The 18,467-nt window shown below is 46.9% G+C and overlaps 1 protein-coding gene and 1 non-coding gene across 4 annotated transcripts in view; both read left to right on the forward strand.

Moving 5' to 3' along the window:
• Positions 1-18,467, forward strand: part of ASAP1 (ArfGAP with SH3 domain, ankyrin repeat and PH domain 1) — a 334,855-nt gene that overhangs the window by 153,748 nt on the left and 162,640 nt on the right. The gene's annotated exons all lie outside the window — the stretch shown is intronic.
• On the forward strand, positions 12,007-12,078 carry TRNAC-GCA (transfer RNA cysteine (anticodon GCA)). The gene has a single exon. It is a non-coding gene; the product is annotated as a tRNA-Cys (tRNA).

The raw sequence follows: 18,467 nt of genomic DNA on the forward strand, positions 1-18,467 counted from the left end.
GTTTTTACTTGACAAGCAGGTAGACTGAGTCAGAAACCTGTATCTGTTCCACTCCTTAAGAGCTGGGTGACCTTTTAGAACTCCGCTCACTTCACTGTCTCATCTGTGAGAAGGGTTTGCAGGTTCCTGTCTTGTATGTCTCAGAGGGTTATTTTGAATCAATTAATGGGGGAGGAAGGGCTTTTGTAAACATGCCAAAGGCTGATTGTGGGGGCTTTTATGAAGAGACTTTAAAGTATGAGATAAAAGAGCCTGGTGAAAAGAGCTGACTCATTGGAAAAGACTCCAATGCTGGGAAAGATTGAGGGCAAGAGGAGAAGGGGGCAACAGAGGATGAAGTGGTTGGGTGGCATCACCGACTCAAAGAACATGAGTTTGGGCAAGGTCCGGGAGATAGTGAAGGACAGGGAAGCCTGGCGTGCTGCAGTCCACGGGGTGGTAAAGAGTTGGACACAACTTAGTGCCTAAACAACAGCAATAAAAGACGTGGGTTTGAGTTCTAGTGCTGTCCCCAGTTTGGGACTGAGCTAAGTGAGAGGATGCTGGCGGACCCAAAAGCAATGGCTAACTCTTTTGCGTTCCCACCCTGTGTAGTTTAACACAGATATTTGATACATATGGATCAAATATCCTAGGAATTGTTGGGGATATTTTTGTCCTTTATCGCTCATCTCTTCTGTCATGTGTCTTGATCTGATAAGTGTGTTCCCTAGCTACAAGACCGGATGGTACGTATTCAAGAAAAGAGAAAGAAAAAACAAAAGAAGGAAAAAGAAACATTGATTTGCATGGAAGACTTGCAAAGAAAGAGGAATATTTTCTCATTGGCAGATACTGTCTTCATGTGTTTCTAATGAAACAGAAGCCAACAAGTCTCTGGTTTATTTCTTTGTTTGTCCCCTCACATTGTTGATGTCAGCAAAAAAATTCAGTTTGTTTTTTGGCGAGGGCCCTGTTTTCCTTTTCCATTTAGCACAGGAATGGTGGCTTCTATCTGCCATACCCTCTAAAATAATAAAATACGTATAGAATGTGGGATGTGACTACAGCTCTCGGTGGTTAGATCCGTCCTAAAGACCTGGGTTGAGAAAATGCTCTTGGAAATGCCTGTGTGAGCGCAGTGGCCAACGTGCGTCACTCTGCCTAGTAATTACTTAACTGTGCTTCTTCCCTAAGGACCCTCTCCTTCAAACCCTGCGGGCATGCAGTCTTAGGACGGTGGTGCTGATTTACACGTGTTAACCTGGCCCTTTTATTTGTGTGGGTGGGGGGTGGGGTTTCCCACACACTCACGCGTTCTCTTCTCTTGGCACCTCTCTGAGAAGCAGTCTGCTCAAGATTTCTCGCTCTTGTTGCTAAGAGCGCGTTTCTTCGCCTTTCTGAGCTCCGCCCAGCGGGGCGGGCTTCCCACCTGTCCTTCCCGGTCTCTGCCTGTTGGTTCCGGGCAGTCTGGGTACCGCCCTGCCAACGGGCCCACTCAGGTCTCAGGCAGCAGACACGACGATTGCCTGATGTGGAGACACATGGCAGAAACTCCTGTGAGAAATCTCACAGAACTCATTCCCAAATTGGAGCTAATGGCTGCCTGTTTGCGATGTTCGCTAAAGCATTTGCTGTTCAGATACAGATACAGAACTGTTTCTGTATCTGCCCTTCTTTCATGCTCACCCTTCAGACTCTCTATCTTGGCCGGTGGATTCTGAGCGCTGTGACCCTCGTCTCAGATATCTGTCATGAGAACACCGAGTGTCATGCTGCTTACTTTCTGTTTGTGTCTTTTTTTGTTGTTGTTGGACTAACAAGATGGGGTTGTCCAAACATTTTTTTTCCATGTGGCAAAAATGGAATTGATATTTTGAACTTGTTTTTGTTGCATTGTAATGAGTTTTCTGGTTCTTTCACTTCAACTCAGCTGTAGCTGTTGGATCTTTTTTGTTTTAAACTCATTGGACATGGAGAGTTGGCGTGGCTTAGGGTCATTGGCGGGTTATTTTTTTTTATTTGGGGGAGTTTTTTTGGGGGGAGGGGCAGTGAGGAGCCACGCCAGGCAGCCTGTGGGATCTTAGTTCCCTGATCAAGGGTCGAGCCCACACCCTGGCAGTGAAAGCATCGGGTCCTAACCCCTGGACCGCCAAGGAGTTCCCTGGTGTTTTTCTGTTGCCTCTGGAAGTCGTCTCACTCATTTCTTGCATCCTTATGGCAAAGCGGTTATCGCAAGGGAGTGCCGAGGAGGTGAACGGCCAGACCAGGTGAGACAAGTTCAGGCCCTCCTGCCCCCAGCCCTGTTTCACCCCTGCTTTCTCCTCCTCAGCCTTTGTTTCTGGCTGTGCTGGGTCTTCACTGCTAAGCGGGCTTTTCCTCCAGTGCTGGTCCACAGGCCTCTCACCGCAGTGGCTTCTCCTGGCACCGGCGCCGGCTCCGGGGCAGGGGCTTCGGGCTCTAGAGCACAGGCTCAGTGGTCGTGGCACTCCGGGCTCAGCTGCTCCTGGGCCTCTGGAATCTTCTCGGACCAGGGATGCCACCTGTGTGTCCTGCATTGGCAAGTGGATTCTTTACCACCGAGCCCCCAGGGAAGCCCCCTCCTCAGTGTTATTCCAGACACTATGGCCTAGTGTGGAGGGCTTCCCTGGTAGCTCAGCTGGTAAAAGAATCCGCCTGCAAAGCAGGAGACTCCGGTTCAGTTCTTGGGTCAGGAAGATCCCCTGGAGAAGGGATAGGCTACCCACTCCAGTATGCTTGGGCTTCCCTTGTGGCTCAGCTGGTGAAGAATCTGCCCGCAATTCGGGAGACCTGGGTTCGATCCCTGGGTTCGATCCCTGGGTTGGGAAGATCCCCTGGAGAAGGGAACGGCTACCCACTCCAGTGTTCCGGCCTGGAGAATTCCCTGGACTGTATAGTCCATGGGGTTGCAAAGAGTCAGACACGACTGAGCGGCTTTCACTTTCATGGCCTGTGGCCCTCTGCTGGAGCACCTGTTGTAACCTTCCCTCTCAGAAATTCTGGAAGGTCCGACCCAGGGCCCAGGTGTGTGTGATTAAAAGCACTCACCGGGGATTTGCATGTGGGCGGGGCCGGGCCTAGGATGCAGGGCGGGGTCTCCCAGAGAGAGCCAAGGTGCCCTTGCAGAAACTGGGAGGGTGCGCCTCCGCCTGGCACTCTCCTCCTCTGGCAGCGTGCAGGGCCCGCGGGCCCTCAGGTTCCCTCCCTGCCGCGGGTGCTCCCGGCATCGTCAGAGAACCGCCCTCCACATTCTCTGCTCCAGCCAGTGCCTCCGCTCGACTGGCCTTCTGCCTCCTGCAGCCGCAGAGCTTCTTTGTGAGTGCGTGTGTTTCCTATTTCAGGTCACATGACTGGGTGCCGTATTCTTTATTTTTCTCAGTTCAGGTTGAGCCTGCAATTCACAGCTCTCCCTGTTTGGTGAGAATTTAGGTCGGGTGTTCACAGCAGAGATTCAGAGCCGCAGCCGGGCTCCTGTTCACGGAGGACCCACCCATAAGGCCACTCCTGCGGCTCCTTCTTCCTCAGAGGACGTGCTGGTTACACAGACCGTGGATGTCCTAGCAGACTTGCCTTTGTAAGGCATGATTGGGTGTAAGACAAAAAAAAAAAAATTGGAATTTGAATCAAGAGTTGTTATGAGTTCCAGCCCCAGCCCAGCCACCTGTCAGCAGTGTGATTGGGGGCGAGTCATTGAACCTTACTGGGGCTCACCTTCCTCCTTTATAAAACGGGCTAGTAAAGTGGAATGTACACGGAATCACTTTTTAAACTAACACAAATATTGTTAAAACTGGAGCAGTAATGTGCCACACACACCCCTCTTGTCTATGACTTTTTTGTCCTCCGCTTTATTGAGATGGAATTGACTTATAACATTATTTAAGTTTAGGTGGACAGCATAGTGATTTTGTATATGTATGTATTTCAGGGGGCTTACCTCAGTAAGGTTAGCTGGTACATTCACCATCTCACAGAATTATAGTTGTGTGGTGAGAGTCCCTTGGACTCTAAGGAGATCCAACCAGTCCATTCTGAAGGAGATTAACCCTGGGATTTCTTTGGAGGGAGTGATGCTGAAGCTGAAACTGCAGTACTTTGGCCACCTCATGCGAAGAGTTGACTCATTGGAAAAGACTCTGATGCTGGGAGGAATTGGAGGCAGGAGGAGAAGGGGACGACAGAGGATGAGATGTCTGGATGGCATCACTGACTCGATGGACGTGAGTCTGAGTGAACTCCAGGAGTCGGTGATGGACAGGGAGGCCTGGCGTGCTGCGATTCATGGGGTCGCAAAGAGTCGGACACAACTGAGCGACTGAACTGAACTGAGAACCTTTAAAGTCTATCTACTGTCTTAGAAACTTTCAAATAGACAGTACAGTGTTATCAACTGTAGACACCTTGCTGGACCTTAAATCTCCAGAACCTGTCTTAAAACTGGACGTTGGTACCCTTTCATCCCCTCCCTCCCATTGTTTTTTCTTTTTTAAATTTAAACAAATGAGCTGGCTCTAGGGGTTTGCTGTGCCTGGGGGCACCATACCTTGTTAATCTCGGCAACACCAGACCTGGAAGCCAGGCCCTCGGGGTTCTTTCTGTATCTTTTTTTCAGTGCAGAGCATCCATTGGTTCATGGAAGGTCCTGGGTCTGAGTCTTCCTCACCTGCTTTCCTTCAGAGAAGCTCGCCTCTCTTCCCTTGATCACTCTGTCTTCGCATCTCGTGTCCTTGGCGGCTCTGCCGAGACCCAGACATTGTCAGGACATTTACTTCTGCAGTGAGGCTTCTGTTGCTTCCGGCTTGTTGGTTAGTGCCTGTGCTCTTTTCCAGGTCTGCTGTTCTAGTCTTCGTGAGGAATATAAACCGTTTCCAGGAGCCCTTTCCATTGCAAAGTTAGAACAAAAAGAGCAAACAAAATAGGTCCCTTTGGTCTCTGATAAGGCTGCTTTAGTAAGCCTTTTACTTCTGAGAGCAAGCTCTCAGCTCTGTGCGTTCCCCTGTTTGGAAGTGCTTTTCAGCTCCTGTGCTGGCCAGGAGGAGAGCTTTTGCAGGCCGGGAGGTTCTCAGGGGGCTGTAACTGAGAGAGCGGTATTGACCCTGCGGTCGTCAGTCTGAATGTGCCTAAGTGGGTAGCCGCCCAAAGCCATTACTGCCGCCTTCCAGGAATCTTTGATAAGTGAGTTAGTGGGCTTTCTGCAGCCATGGATGACCTGCAGAAAGCCTTCCACGGCCCTAAATTCACCCATTTATTTCCTTCTGCTGGAGCCAGGAAGATAACCCCTTCCTTGGAAGCCTCCTGGCGGTGGTTTCAGAGCTCTTGGGAAAGAGGGAGCGGCCATCCGTTGCCTGTCTTGTGAGTGCTCTGTGTGCCCTCTTGATTTCTCTCTAAAGCCTCAAGGTGATAAGGATGGATGTCCCTTCCTGCTTCACAGACCCCGGTAGGGGAGGCGGACAGAGTCTGTGAAACCTGCCTCACCCACCAGCTCCACAGTCACAGGCAGGGCTGTGAGTAGTCTTACGAGCCTGTGCTCCCTCACCCAGCGGTCTCTGTCCCAGGTTATGGGTAGTGAGCCAGGCTCATTCTTCAGTTACCCCTGCAAGTGTGGGTGGAGGGGGTTAGCATGACAGGAGTGGTCGCTCCAACCAGTCAGGTCCTGTGCTGGCAGCATTGAAGAAGCTTGAGGAAGCACGTGGCTCCTGCGGTCACGTCAGTGCACGTGTCTGCTCTGTGCCCAGTACTCTGCTGCGAAAAGGAGGTGCAGTCGCCCCTCAGTACTCGGCACAGGGGTGGTGGTTCCCAGACAGCCCCCACCAGGATCCCCAAACCCACAGATGCTCGAGTAGCAGTCTCGGACCCCTGTGTCCTCTGATGCAGAGCCTGCAGATACCGAGGCCCGGCTATACCTTGCCATTCACTCCTCTTGTTCCCGAGGAGATGGGCTTTTATTGATCAGACTTGAATGAAATCATATCTCGTCAGGTCTTAATGCCTAAGGTACATCCCTGACAATGAATGCTAGAAAGTAGAATAAAGAGACGTTGCCCTATCAAATTATACTATTGGGCACAGGTTGGGGGATTAAGCGTCACTTTTTCTCTTTTCCATTTAGGATATTTGGGTAAATGATGGTCCAAGATAGATTGAAAGATGGATACAGTTCGAGGGTTCAGACCAGAAACCTCGGCTCCCTACTCTTCAGCCTGGTTCTCTATCAGCCAGCTATTATCTTCTCTCTAGCAATGAAAAGAATATAACCTCTCCATTTCTGCATGACTGCCCCCCAGAATAAAATGCTCCCATGTACAGTATAAGTGAAGACTTGGCCTCTCTGAAAAGTACTCAGAAGATACCAGCCAGGCCCCCCTTCCCTGCCGTGGTCGCCCTCCTCCTGGTAACACAGTCTGTCATCCTGGGATCATCTCGAGCCCTGCCGTTTGGTGTGGTTCTTCCCGCAGGGGAAGCGGTACAAACATGCAGGCGCTCATTAGCGTGAGAAGAAAAAAAACAGTTGATCATGCTTAAGGTATTGCGAATTACAGAATTTTGTACCCTCAAGGGATCTTACTGCAAACATTTCCCTTTTACAGATGGGGAAACTGAGGACCAAAATAGATCAAAGCCTGTGATGAGGCTATTAAGTGGGTTTGATACAGTAGTGGTCCTGTAAGAGACAACTCGGAGACCTCAGAGCCAGTTAGTGGCTGAGCCAAGATTAGAACTCAAAGCTCTTCACTCTAAGGCCTGGGCTCTGGGGGGGCGTCCCCCAACTCCTTCATCCTCTGCAGGGTTCTGGGGATTTTGAGCAAGTCTTGGGGGTGAGAATAATGAGCTTTGTGGTCACAGCAGGCGGGATCAATAGGTTTCATCCATACGCCTCCTGCTCAACCTTAGCTGGGTACTGGAATCATGTGGGAATCTTTAACAGTGCACCTGAGGACCACCACAGCCCAGTGAAAACCACTCTCTCATCCTCCTGAGATTGACGTCTCAGGTGTGACTACAGAGTTTTCTCTAGGTGTGGTCGTGGACAGCCTCCATCAGGATCCCCAGGGTGCTGGCGAGGAAGCACACTCCGAGGTCCTGTCTGCTCCTCCTTGGTCCAAGCGCCTGGTGCCAAGAGCCAGGCTTCCCGTTTGCAGCCAGTTTCCCCAGGTGATGCAGATGCTAAACCAGTGTTCTGGACATGGGCAGTCCTCCCCGTGAAGTCCCCTGCCCTCCTCTCCCCTTCTCTGTCCCTGCTTCTTCTGGGGTGCCAAATCTGGAGAGGCAGGTGCCTTTGAATTTCAAGGTTTTAAATCACTTTTGATGTTTCCCCCCTTCTTCAAAAAGGAAAGAGATTTAAAATATAGACCTCTGTATTAATTTTAAATAGATACATGGAGGTTACAGGAGTTAAGTGAACTTCCCTCTTTTCCAGAAACTAGATACTGATCCTGCTGGAGAGTCGGTGGTAGGATTGTATCTTTCTCCTTTAGCTCATCCTTTTTTTGAGCTTAATTTCAGAAGTGACCCTTTGCATGCCTTTCGCTCGGCACCAGCACTGAGCTCAGCATATTAAAAAAAAAAAAAGCGTTTATCACTTTCCACTTACATATGCAGGGATCCAGCAAAACAAAGATCTTGGGAAAAACATGCCATCAGCTATTTACAATATTCTAAAGAGAAATGATAGTATTTCTCCCTTCTGAGTGTTTTTCACTTCCAGCACATTTTAAAACTTCACTGTAATGAGTTTTTCTTTCTGGCCCTAGGATTTTGTATCCTGCATGTTACAAAAGAAACAAAACTGGGTCCACTCCAGCTGCGTGTAATAATATTCCTCAGGTAGAGAACAATTTGAAGGAGCAGATCCAAAGCGTGCCTCAGGAACATGCAGTAAATGCGTTTTCATCTGATATCTCTCACAACTTGAAAATTGCACATTTTCAAAGAAAAGCCTGCTCAGTTCCCTCTCTTCTAATTTATCCTTTTAGAGTATGGGGGTTCCTTTAGTGTTTGTGCAGATCTCTTTTGCTTGCCTACTGTTTTTGCCTTGACATCATTCATTTCATGTAAGGTAGTAAGATCAGAGATGTGCTAAAACGTTTCAGTTTGGGGAACCAGTTTTTAGAACTCTGGCCTAGGAATGTTTTCTCCCCTTCCCGACCCTGCCCCCCGTCTGTGTACATGATTTTAAGTAATGGCATGATGTAGTACCATTATTTCAGTTCTGTCTTTACGTCCCTCTGGTGTCAAAGGTTTCACGATGCGCCTTCTAAAATGTGTACATTGTTGAAACACAAGCTGATTTGCTATAGAAGTGGGCACCATAATTTAGCTGCAGTTTCTGAATGCTGGAGGAAAAAAAAAAAATAGGCCAAGAAGACAAGTGGAAAAGTGGTATTATAATTTAAGATGACTTTTACCACATTAATTTTTCTAATTCCATTTCTTTACCGTAAAACAAATTGAGCGTGAATACTTCATAGGAGGGACTATTTAGGGATTGAATGTTCATGTAGAGCGCTTGTCATAGGATTGAGGGTAAGAAGAGGGTGGTGAGTTTAATAGATCTTGGCTGAATATGAATCCTTGTGTGGAAATCAACTCTAAGGCTTTCTAACACAGACCATTGTGTGACCAAAGGTCTGAATCTGTGCCTTGGGAGGAGAAGTCTTTGTTTTTATTGTTGTCTTTTTCTGAAATAAATCAAGTAGTTGCCTAATAAACCATATGAGAATAAGGCCATTCCAAAACACTCAAGCATGTACCTACTGCAGGCCAATCAAAACAAGCCATGGACGACATGAGAAACAATGAAAAGTTAGACCTCAAATAATTGGATAATTAAGGATCAACTCATCTGCTGCTGCTAAGTCGCTTCAGTCGTGTCTGACTCTTTGTGACCCCATAGACCCCCCAGGCTCCTCTGTCCATGAGATTCTCCAGGCAAGAATACTGGAGTGGGTTGCTGTGCCCTCCTCCAGGAGTCTTCCTGACCCAGGAATTGAACCCGCATCTCCTGAGTCTCCTGCATTGGCAGACGGGTTCTTTATCACTAGTGCCACCTGGGAAGCCCCTTACTCCTCTGACATATTAGTAACTTAGTAATTCTTAACTTTTTCCCCCTCTTCCTATCTAAAGTCATGCAGTGTTTATTCCCACCAAGGTTTTACGCATTTATAAATAAGAAAGTGGGAAAAGCCTGGAACTCAAAAGTAGCACAGATTTATAAACAGGAGGCAGGAGAATGATAACTTTAGTAATTCAGGAGTGGGTATAATCACATGAAAGTGAGACCCGGGGGCTCATTCCCTGAGAACATGAAATCTTAATAATGAGCAAGTTTAGCTCAACGAGTGATCAACCTAATAGTGTATAGCTTGTTCAGTTCCATTTTTAAAACTTGTGGCTCTTATCATATTTATGAAGGATTCAAAAAGAGACGAGCAAGAAATATGCAGATGTGGGTTGGTAGATGGGTTGGAAGCTAAAATCTGAAGTTAGGTGGATAACATCTGAGCTCTGCACATAGCATTGGAAGGAATGTTACTGGTTTGGGTTCCCTTTACTTCTACTTGAGGTGGTTAAGTATTCTTTTGACCAAAACGCTGTGGGGTAAAATTTCCTGGCAAAGAAGAACAAATACCTTGGAGTTCTGTGCCATACAAGAGAACAGTGTCTTCAAAGCACATTGTGATAACTTGTATTTTTTTTTAAAAGAGCAGAGTGAGTCTGAAGTTGCATCCCGGATGAACTGCCCCCCTTAGCACTGGGTATGCTGGCAGTGGATACTCCTGAATAAGTCTTCAGAGCAGCCCCACCCTGACCGGACAAATGAGAAGCTGGGGAATGAGGGAGATATGTTACCCACACAGGGCAAGAGTGAGCTGCCCACAGCTGACTCTGCTGACCGGCAAGGGTGCCTCTGGGACAAGAAAGAGCAGATCCTCCCGGCGGTCAGCGTGATTCCCAAACCGCTGCCCAGGGGATGGGTGTCTATGGAGGAGACAGCGATTTGTTTGACCAAGCACATTGTTGAGCACTTGCTTTCTGTGTTGGTGACTCATCTGAAACCATGAGATAAATGATTCCTAGGCAAAGGTTATAGGAGAAGCTAATTTGAGCAGACCAGGAAAATGGGTTTTAAAGGTAGAGACCCTGGAGAAAAGTCTGTAGCCCCTCTTTAAGTGTTATTTTCTTCCCTAGCAAGTAGGACAAAAATTACCTTCCTAAGGTACCTCTATGTTTTGAAAAGTGGTTGTTTTGTGTTTTTTCCCCCCAAAATTCAGATTGTTAGGAGGTTAGAACCAAATTGTCTTCTCCCAAAACAGTATGAGGGTGAAGATCTGGCCAGTCTGTTTAATTTTTATGTCATCATCTGTGTTTGAGTTGAAAGAATATTTTTACCCACATTAAGCAAACATTCATCACAATGAAAAGCACTCAGTGTATAAGAACTTTGTACAACGAGTTACCCAGTTAACATTTTTAACAAGAGAATTTATTTCCTTCCTTTTTACGTACAGAGCCGATTCTGTTAGAAAGCAAAGATGGGACTGAGTGAATGTGTGAATCAGGCCCATCGAGAATGCGAGGAACTTGATAGAAATATGCTAGTCAAACTGCAGAACACAATGCATTCTGTGTTATGAAATGAATTTAGTTTGATCCTTAGATTAAAAAAAAAAAAGTTTGTTATTGGAGGGGAAACGTAGGTCCAAATAGCGGAGTGACTTAATTTAGGCCTTTTGTTCTAGATTTCTGATAGCTTCTTTTACTTTGCAGTAATGCCTGCCAAATATGGTGATTCTTAGGTACTTGAAACTCACACTTGGCCTACTTACTAATCTGGAGACCAGATGAGGGCAGCAATTAAAACTAGCCCTTCCCCCACATGGATGCAGAGGTCTTAGAGCCAGCAGCCCCTACCTCTAGTATCAAGACGGTTGACTTAACTGACGGTGACCCTGAGGCTGCCACACACCCTCTGGGTGGAGACCTGGCTTCAGCCAGGAAGTAGGTTTCCCTGGTGTACGAGGAGGAGAGAGCCAGTCATGCACAGTTGTCAAAAACTTATACGTTCTACGCGAAGCCAACATCTTGCCGTAATAGGGGATGGCACGTATTACCTAAGCTGCAGTGTGGCGTGTCTGACATTTCTATCTTTCCTGCTGTTGACCCTCCGAGCAAGTGTAAACAGCCTGTGGAACTTGTCACTACCTGTATTCCCAGGACATACTGTTAACAGTTTGTTGTCCACTTCCTTGCAGCTAGAGGTACACTCGGGTCACACAATGGCTGTTTTATTGGGGAGCCATATCGCAGAAATCTGCACCGAGCTTTCTAACTCCTGCTGTGTGGGTAATTCTGAAAACCTCAGATCTTACTTTCAAATCGTCCACAGCTAAACCCAACTCTGCCTCTTTCCCGAGTCTGAAGAATGCATCCCAGACAAAAGTTCAGCTGACCTTAATTCTCCCTCTGCGGCATTCCTTTAGTTCTGTGTGTTTGAAATTCAAGGCCTGCTCTGGTTTCAAGTACACTTTTTTAAACAGTCTGAAACAGAAATGTATTATTGGACCGATAATGCCTCACGGAGGCCAATAATGGTGTTATGTATGAGCCACAGTGCTTTTTTGTTAGCGGTCTGAGTGCCTCTGACCGTCCCTTCTCCGTGCCATCCCCCTCCCTCAGGTTTCCTGAATCATAAGCACTAACCCGATATTGCTCTTGTCCTGTGTAACGGAAGCTAACATTGGCAAAACCGTGGGGAGTAGGGGTGCCTCAGTGGAAAATCTTTAGTTTAACGAACGGTAGTATAATTTTGTGGAGAGTGCAAAGGATTATTGACTTGGAACATTATCAAGACACTTGAATGCCTCCCCCAAATAGTGTACGCTGGAACAATGGCACATTAAAAAATACGTGGAGAGTAATGATCCCCCACCATTCCACCACCCTAACCTAACAGTTTTTGGTTATTGCTATTCAGTCTTTGTTGCTTCATACATTGTTTTAAGGGCTTCCCAGGTGGCTCAGTGGTAAGAGTATCTGCCTGCAATGCAGAAGATCTGGGTTCGATCCCTGGGTTGGGAAGATCTCATAGAGAAGGGAATGGCAACCCACTCCAGTATTCTTGCCTGGAGAATCCCATGGACAGAGGAGCCTGGCGGGCTACAGTCCCCGGGATCACAAGAGCCGGACACGACTTAGTGACTGCACACCCACTGCCACGTTGCTTCAAACACTTGCAGCTTTGAATCTTGCTGTTTTACTTATGAAACTGTAATGGCACACACACTGTTCTGAAGTGTTGCCATCTCTTTTAGTTTAAGGGCCCCATAATAGTACCATCATATTTGTTGTCATTGTTTAGTTGCTCAGTTGCGTCCGACTCTTAGCGACCCCATGGACTACCCGACCACCAGGCTTCCCTGTCCTTCACCATCTCCCAAAGTTTGCTCAACTCTCCCAGAGTTTGTCCATTGAGTCAGTGAAGCCATCCAACGATCTCATCCTCTGTCTTTCATCTGTGGCATCATATGCTGCTGCTGCTGCTAAGTCGCTTCAGTCGTGTCCAACTCTGTGTGACCCCATGGACTGCAGCCCACCAGGCTCCTCCGTCCATGGGGTTTTCCAGGCAAGAGTACTGGAGTGGGGTGCCATTGCCTTCTCCGATGGCATCATAGAGATGTTCCTTAATTTACTAAAATCTCTGTGCCTGCCTTTGGGCAGAGACCATGTATGCAGTGGTCCACTCGAGTCGTTAGCCTCTTTTCCCCATTGAGTGAGCTCCTTGGGGAGCTTTCCCAGAAGTGAGATCCTTGGGCAGAAGGCACAGGCACCATCTTTGGGATCTTGCACTGCCATGTTGCTTTGTCAAACTGTCATATAGCTACAAAGATGTGTTATGGTTTTTGGAAAAAAGACTCTATCAGCTTCTTCCCAAGTTTCTCCCTAGAGAGAAGGCCTCTCCCACCCTCCCCTCTAGCTGACCCCTTAGGAGGAGGCTTTCCCAAGGAAAAAATGTACTGGTCATCGCTAATATCACTGCTCTTATGAAGGAAATGTGTTCTATCCAAAGGGCATAGGCGGTTCCAGCCTGACCTCACTGTTTTTGTAAGGATGGGATAGGGGAGTGCCTTCAACATGTTATTCATTTAATAGTTGCAGATGAGATCTTTTATCAAAGGAGAGGGGGTTCTGCCTAGACGTGAGAACGGTTCATTACCCAGCTCTGGAATTAGACGGTCTGGGTTTGACTTCCAGCTCCCCTTTAGCTGCAGTGTGACTCTGGGCAGGGCGCTCAGCCTTGCTCATCTGTAAACCGTCTTGTCATCATCTAAGCATCCCCATCCCGTAGGTTATCATGGGAGTTTAATCAGGTCCTCCATCGAAAGTGCTCAGCACAGTGTCTTGTATAGACTAAGTGCTCAGTAAGTCTTAGCTGTTAGTATCATGTAACACACCTTTTATTTCCCAGTTCTTCAAGGTCCGTGAATTACTTCAACACTGTTGCTCTTATTAACTCTTTTTCTCACTGAATTCCAGTGAGCCCTAGGAGCTGATACTAGGGTTAACATAGGCGTTGGTTTAGCAATAGGTTCTGTGGTCTCCCCTGGCTTAACAACGGCTTAGTCAAACAGAATATGTGCCGGCGGCTGGCTGTACTTGTTTTGTGTCCTAATAGTGGCTCCCTTTGTTCTTGGTACCTGCAGGATGTGCCTAAGCAATGGTTGATAAGAGATGACGTTTCGGAAAGCTAACAACCGTATTTCTTTGAGCTTTTCAGAATACCACATTGATCTCTCCACTCTTTCCCACTGTTCTCTCCTTCTGGAACTTTATTAGATTAGCATTGGGCCTTCCCATTCTATCTTCCATGTCTCTTAATATCCTATTAATACATTGTCTTTTTAAAAATTAATATCCTATTAATACGTTTTTGTGTGTACCTTCTTAGGATAATTTCATCAGACGTATCTTCCAGTTCACTAATTCTCTTAGCGGTATATGTTTAATCATTCCCTTGTTAAATTTTTTTTTTAATTTTTGGAGGATCTGTTTAGTATTTTTTCACATCTGTCTATTGTTCATAACATCTTTTTTTTTTCTCTCTCTCATTTTTACTATAGGCTGTCAAAAGGCCTCCTTTGCTTTCCTATTTTGCGTTGGGGAGAGTCAGGGGATCTCCCTCCCAAATTCGGATGCCTTACTTGATCGTTCACTTCCAGAAATGTTTCGGGTCATCTCCTGTCAGTCACCCGGTGCTGGGTGCTCTGGGGTGCCCTGAAGGAAACAAGACTCGGCCCCATCACAGATCGTACTGAAAGCCGCCTGTGGCTTTATGTGGCCTTGAGAAAGGGTCAGCTCTTTGGCCCCAGTCACAATTTTCCTTGAAGTGTGTTAAGTCACTCAGTCCTGTCTGACTCTTTGGGACCCCATGGACTGTAGCCCGCCAGGCTCCTCTGTCCATAGACTTCTCCAGGCAAGAATCCCGGAGTGGGTTGCCATTCCCTTCTCCAGGAAATCTTCCAGACCCTGGGATTGAACCCGAGTCTCCTGCATTGCAGGTGGATTCTTTACCATCTGAGCCACCAGAGAAGCCGTCATATTCTTTGAAAGAGCCCCTCGTCTTTTAATACTCCCCTTGCACACCAGGGATTCTGGTCCATGTCACTTCTCCTTGCCCCTGCTCACCCCCCTTGTTAAAACATCTTTCCCCTGATGCCTGGAGAACACTGGCTCTTCAAAGCCAGGAGACACCGCCCTGTCCGGGACCTCCCTCCCGACCTCCCTGCAGGGCTTCTGGAGCCCTTTGAGCACGGCGACCACCTCACACCGCTTACGGCTCACTTCTGCTGCTCCGGCATTGTCACCGCCCGGTGTGTTTCTACCCTTTCTTTTAAAAAAAAAAATTTTTTTTTTTCATTTCAATAGAATATTTCCCTTCATATACATTTCTGTCTAAGTCTAGTTGGTGCACAGTACTACATAAGCTTCAGACAAACAAGGATTTTCCCTCTCATTTGTACTCACAGGGAGGCCCAAGCACATGGCTTAGCACATACTAAGCACTTAATCAGTTCCTGCATGAAAGGAAATACTGGTGTGTATGAATAGCTGATAGCAATTCAGGAATACAGTTATTATAGTTCTTTTTTAAAGTGGTTGAGACAACCATTGTTTGCCAGCTCTGCAAAGAGAGACACTGGGGACTTCCCTGGAGGTCCAGGACTTCATGCTCCCACGCAGGGGGCACAGGTTTGATCCCTGGTCGGGGAACTAAAATACCACATGCCCTGGCTAAAAAAAGAATAGGGAGCCACTGTGTAGGCAGGGAGATCAAAGGGGGTTTTCTGCCCATTTCACCGCGTCTTGCTGGTCTTTTACCAGCCAGTGCAGGGGCCCCGGGCAGCATTGCTTTGGCCCACTGAGGAGCTGAGAGGGCCTGGCTGGCTTGAGAACTGTGTCTCCCTGGCGGGGCGGGGTGATCACGAGTTTGGTAGACCCTGCAGCGTCTCCTGCCAGGTGAAAGGTAGAAGGAGCCAGCCTATGAGATAAAGCATCAGCACTTTGCTCTCACCGTTTAGTAAGAGCTTCTGTCATTTAATCATGCAGCTTGGCCAGCATCCCTGATTCGGTTTGCCCTGAGGGTCAGCCCAGCCCGGTCGCCCTCCTGTCTCATCGTCTCCTCTCCCCACAGCTGGGGGAGCCCTTGAGCATGTTTGTCCGTCTGTTCACCTCTACACCTGTCACGTCGTGACTAAGAGCCCTCTGCTTTTTGCAGTCATGGCTGGTTTTCCTCTTCTCACCAGTTTCAGCAAGGCCCAGAATCTCCCAGTTGTCAGTGTCTGCAACACGAGTGGGATCACGGGACTGCTCTTTCTGGCCTGTGTGACTGCAGATAAGCCGCTTGGCCTCTCTGAACCTCAGCTTTCTCACCTGTGAGATAATGACGAATGCCTGTTTTCCTAGGCTGTTTAAAAAAAAAAAAAGATTGATGATTTTTACCTAGTGTCTCTATGTGCCTGGTTCCTAGCACCCAAAATGGGTAATTATTCTTCCAGGATGCCTAGAGCTTGGGGAATACACTCAAGGAACTGGAGCAAAACACTGCTGAACTTGATTCTCTGATCTTGCAGTTTAACCACTCCGTGGCCTATAGAGGTTAATACTCCTCACTTGGTGGGGTTGTTCCGAGAGAAAGAACAGAGAGCTTCATTTCCATTGGGCTCTCGAAAGAGCAGAGGCTCATTTAAACTTACTCAGAAGTAGTGATGGGGGGCAGCGTTAGTTCCAGACCACCTCTCGAGCTCTCTGCGATGTCTCCTTTATTGCGTCTGTGCTTTCCTTCTCCTCCTGGTCTGGACTTGCTCCTGCTTTCTGTGTCTTTGTATCTCTGTTACCTGCTGCTTAGTTGGAGTCTGTGTTTCTTCATTAAGGTGCCTGTGCCCGGTCCACCGTGGCTTCTCCTCTGTCACCTTTTCCCTTTTGCAAGTTCCTTAGGGGGTCAGCTCTGACTAGTCCAGCTCATCTGTCTTCTCTCCAGCCACATCGTCAGTTCCTGGGAAGCCCTTGGTCAAGCTACCTTCCCTGGCCTAGTTAGTGCTGGCTAGAAGAAAAGTGTGGTCCCTTGCCATGGAACCTGGCTGTGTCTTTGCTGATCTTTGAGTTGGGGCTCTTTGAAGGTAGTTGTGATCACATGTAATCAGACGCTATATGCCAACTCAGTGCCATGTTAATAAACGTGTTCAGTATTTTTGAGAATCATTTTCTGTTTCCATGTTACACAAAAACGGAAATATTTTCAAGGCAAAGGTTGACGATGACTTTTGGTTTCAGGAGCTATTTCTTCCCTCTTGACACAAGACAGGCCTTTGGTTGGAATGTAACAGACTCTACAATGAGTCAAGACTCCCACTGGTTTGCATTTTTCATCAACGTGTCATTCAAGGAAATCCTGGCTTTTGGGGTCATGGAACAGGCCTCTCTGTTTATCATTCTGCAAAAGTTAAAAATGTGAAGTATTTAATAATACATCTGAAGATAGACTTGTATTTTGAGGTCTGTTCTCCTAGAGCTATTTGGGGGAATTGCAGTGGAGCCTTTTGTATAAATATTTTCAAAATTTTGTGATTGTCTTTATCTCAACAAGGATCATGGGAAAAGAGGCGTTCTTACAGTCTAAATATCAGTTGAAAGGATTTAAGAAGCTCAGAATTCCAACGCACATTCAAAGACTACTTTCTTCATATTTAATAAAGTATTAATTTTCATCCCAAATGTTTACTGAAGTGGACAGTGAATAAACCTTCTGTACCCTATCTGTGATCCTACATGGACTTTTTTTCACTTAAAGCAACACTGGGAACATGACAGTCTATGACATGCATTTTGTTTTAATCACATGGTGATTGTTAGCTAATGAAGAAGTATGCAAAGTTTATATTGTCCATATCTAACAGTTACTTTTATTTTTGGAGTATACAGTCTTTTATGTTTTTGCAGTAACTGTCAGATGCGTTTGTCTTTTCCTGTTATGCCTGGTAACGATATTTATTTATTCATTCTGCAGTTATTTGCTATATGTACACAATAGTAAGAATTGTGACAGTTGCTGGGAGTCAACTATGAGTAGTCCTGGAACTAAGAAAGAATGGAAAAAATATGAAAGCGGAAGAGAAGGCAATGCCCTGACTATAATCATGCCCACTCCAGCGTCTCCCCACCCGAGGTCCCCTGGCCACCTCCGCATAACACCGTTTACGTGAACCTTTGAGATTTTATTGTGTATCAGAGAGTCTTACTCCACATCAACTATTAATATATGGGCACCTTAGGTACTTCTGCCTGAGGAGTTACCAGCCTCTGATTCAGACCAAAGTATAGGTTTTCTTGGCAGTTTTTTCCCATACAATCAGAGATGCTCCAGGATCCTCCAAATCTACCCCAGCCCCCACTGCTGGCATAGAACCCCATCCCAGGATTTCTCAGGCATCTCACCCGTCTACGCCTCTTTCTCAAGCTTACCTCCTGGAAGAAGGGTTGATTTTATGCTGGTTTGTCATTAACTAGGAGAAAGAGGCATAAAGGCAGGAATACTCTTGAGAATTTCTTAGGAAGATTCTATGTTTGTGGCCAACACGTCGACAGTCACACATTTTCCTTTCAGTATACTCTGTTCATTCGAGCAGAATCACTAGTTAAGGTGTTTTTTATAGTAGAGCCGATGGCTAAGAGATAAATGCAATTAATTTGAAAGCCTTAATATTTCTTAAGCCCCACCCAAGAAGTAGCCGAATACATGCAATTCACTTATCTTGGAACTCTTACCCTGTGTGAGGTCCGCTGCACTCAGCTGTAATCCAGCCTTCCATATGTTTCTCAGGTAAAGACGTGGTAATGCAAATACGTCCCAGCCCACTTCCCCGTCCCTGTCCATTGTAAGAAACTAAAACGTGATGTGAGGCAATGTGGCATCG

The sequence above is a fragment of the Ovis canadensis genome, chromosome 9 (assembly GCF_042477335.2).
Source record: "Ovis canadensis isolate MfBH-ARS-UI-01 breed Bighorn chromosome 9, ARS-UI_OviCan_v2, whole genome shotgun sequence".
NCBI lineage: Eukaryota > Metazoa > Chordata > Mammalia > Artiodactyla > Bovidae > Ovis > Ovis canadensis.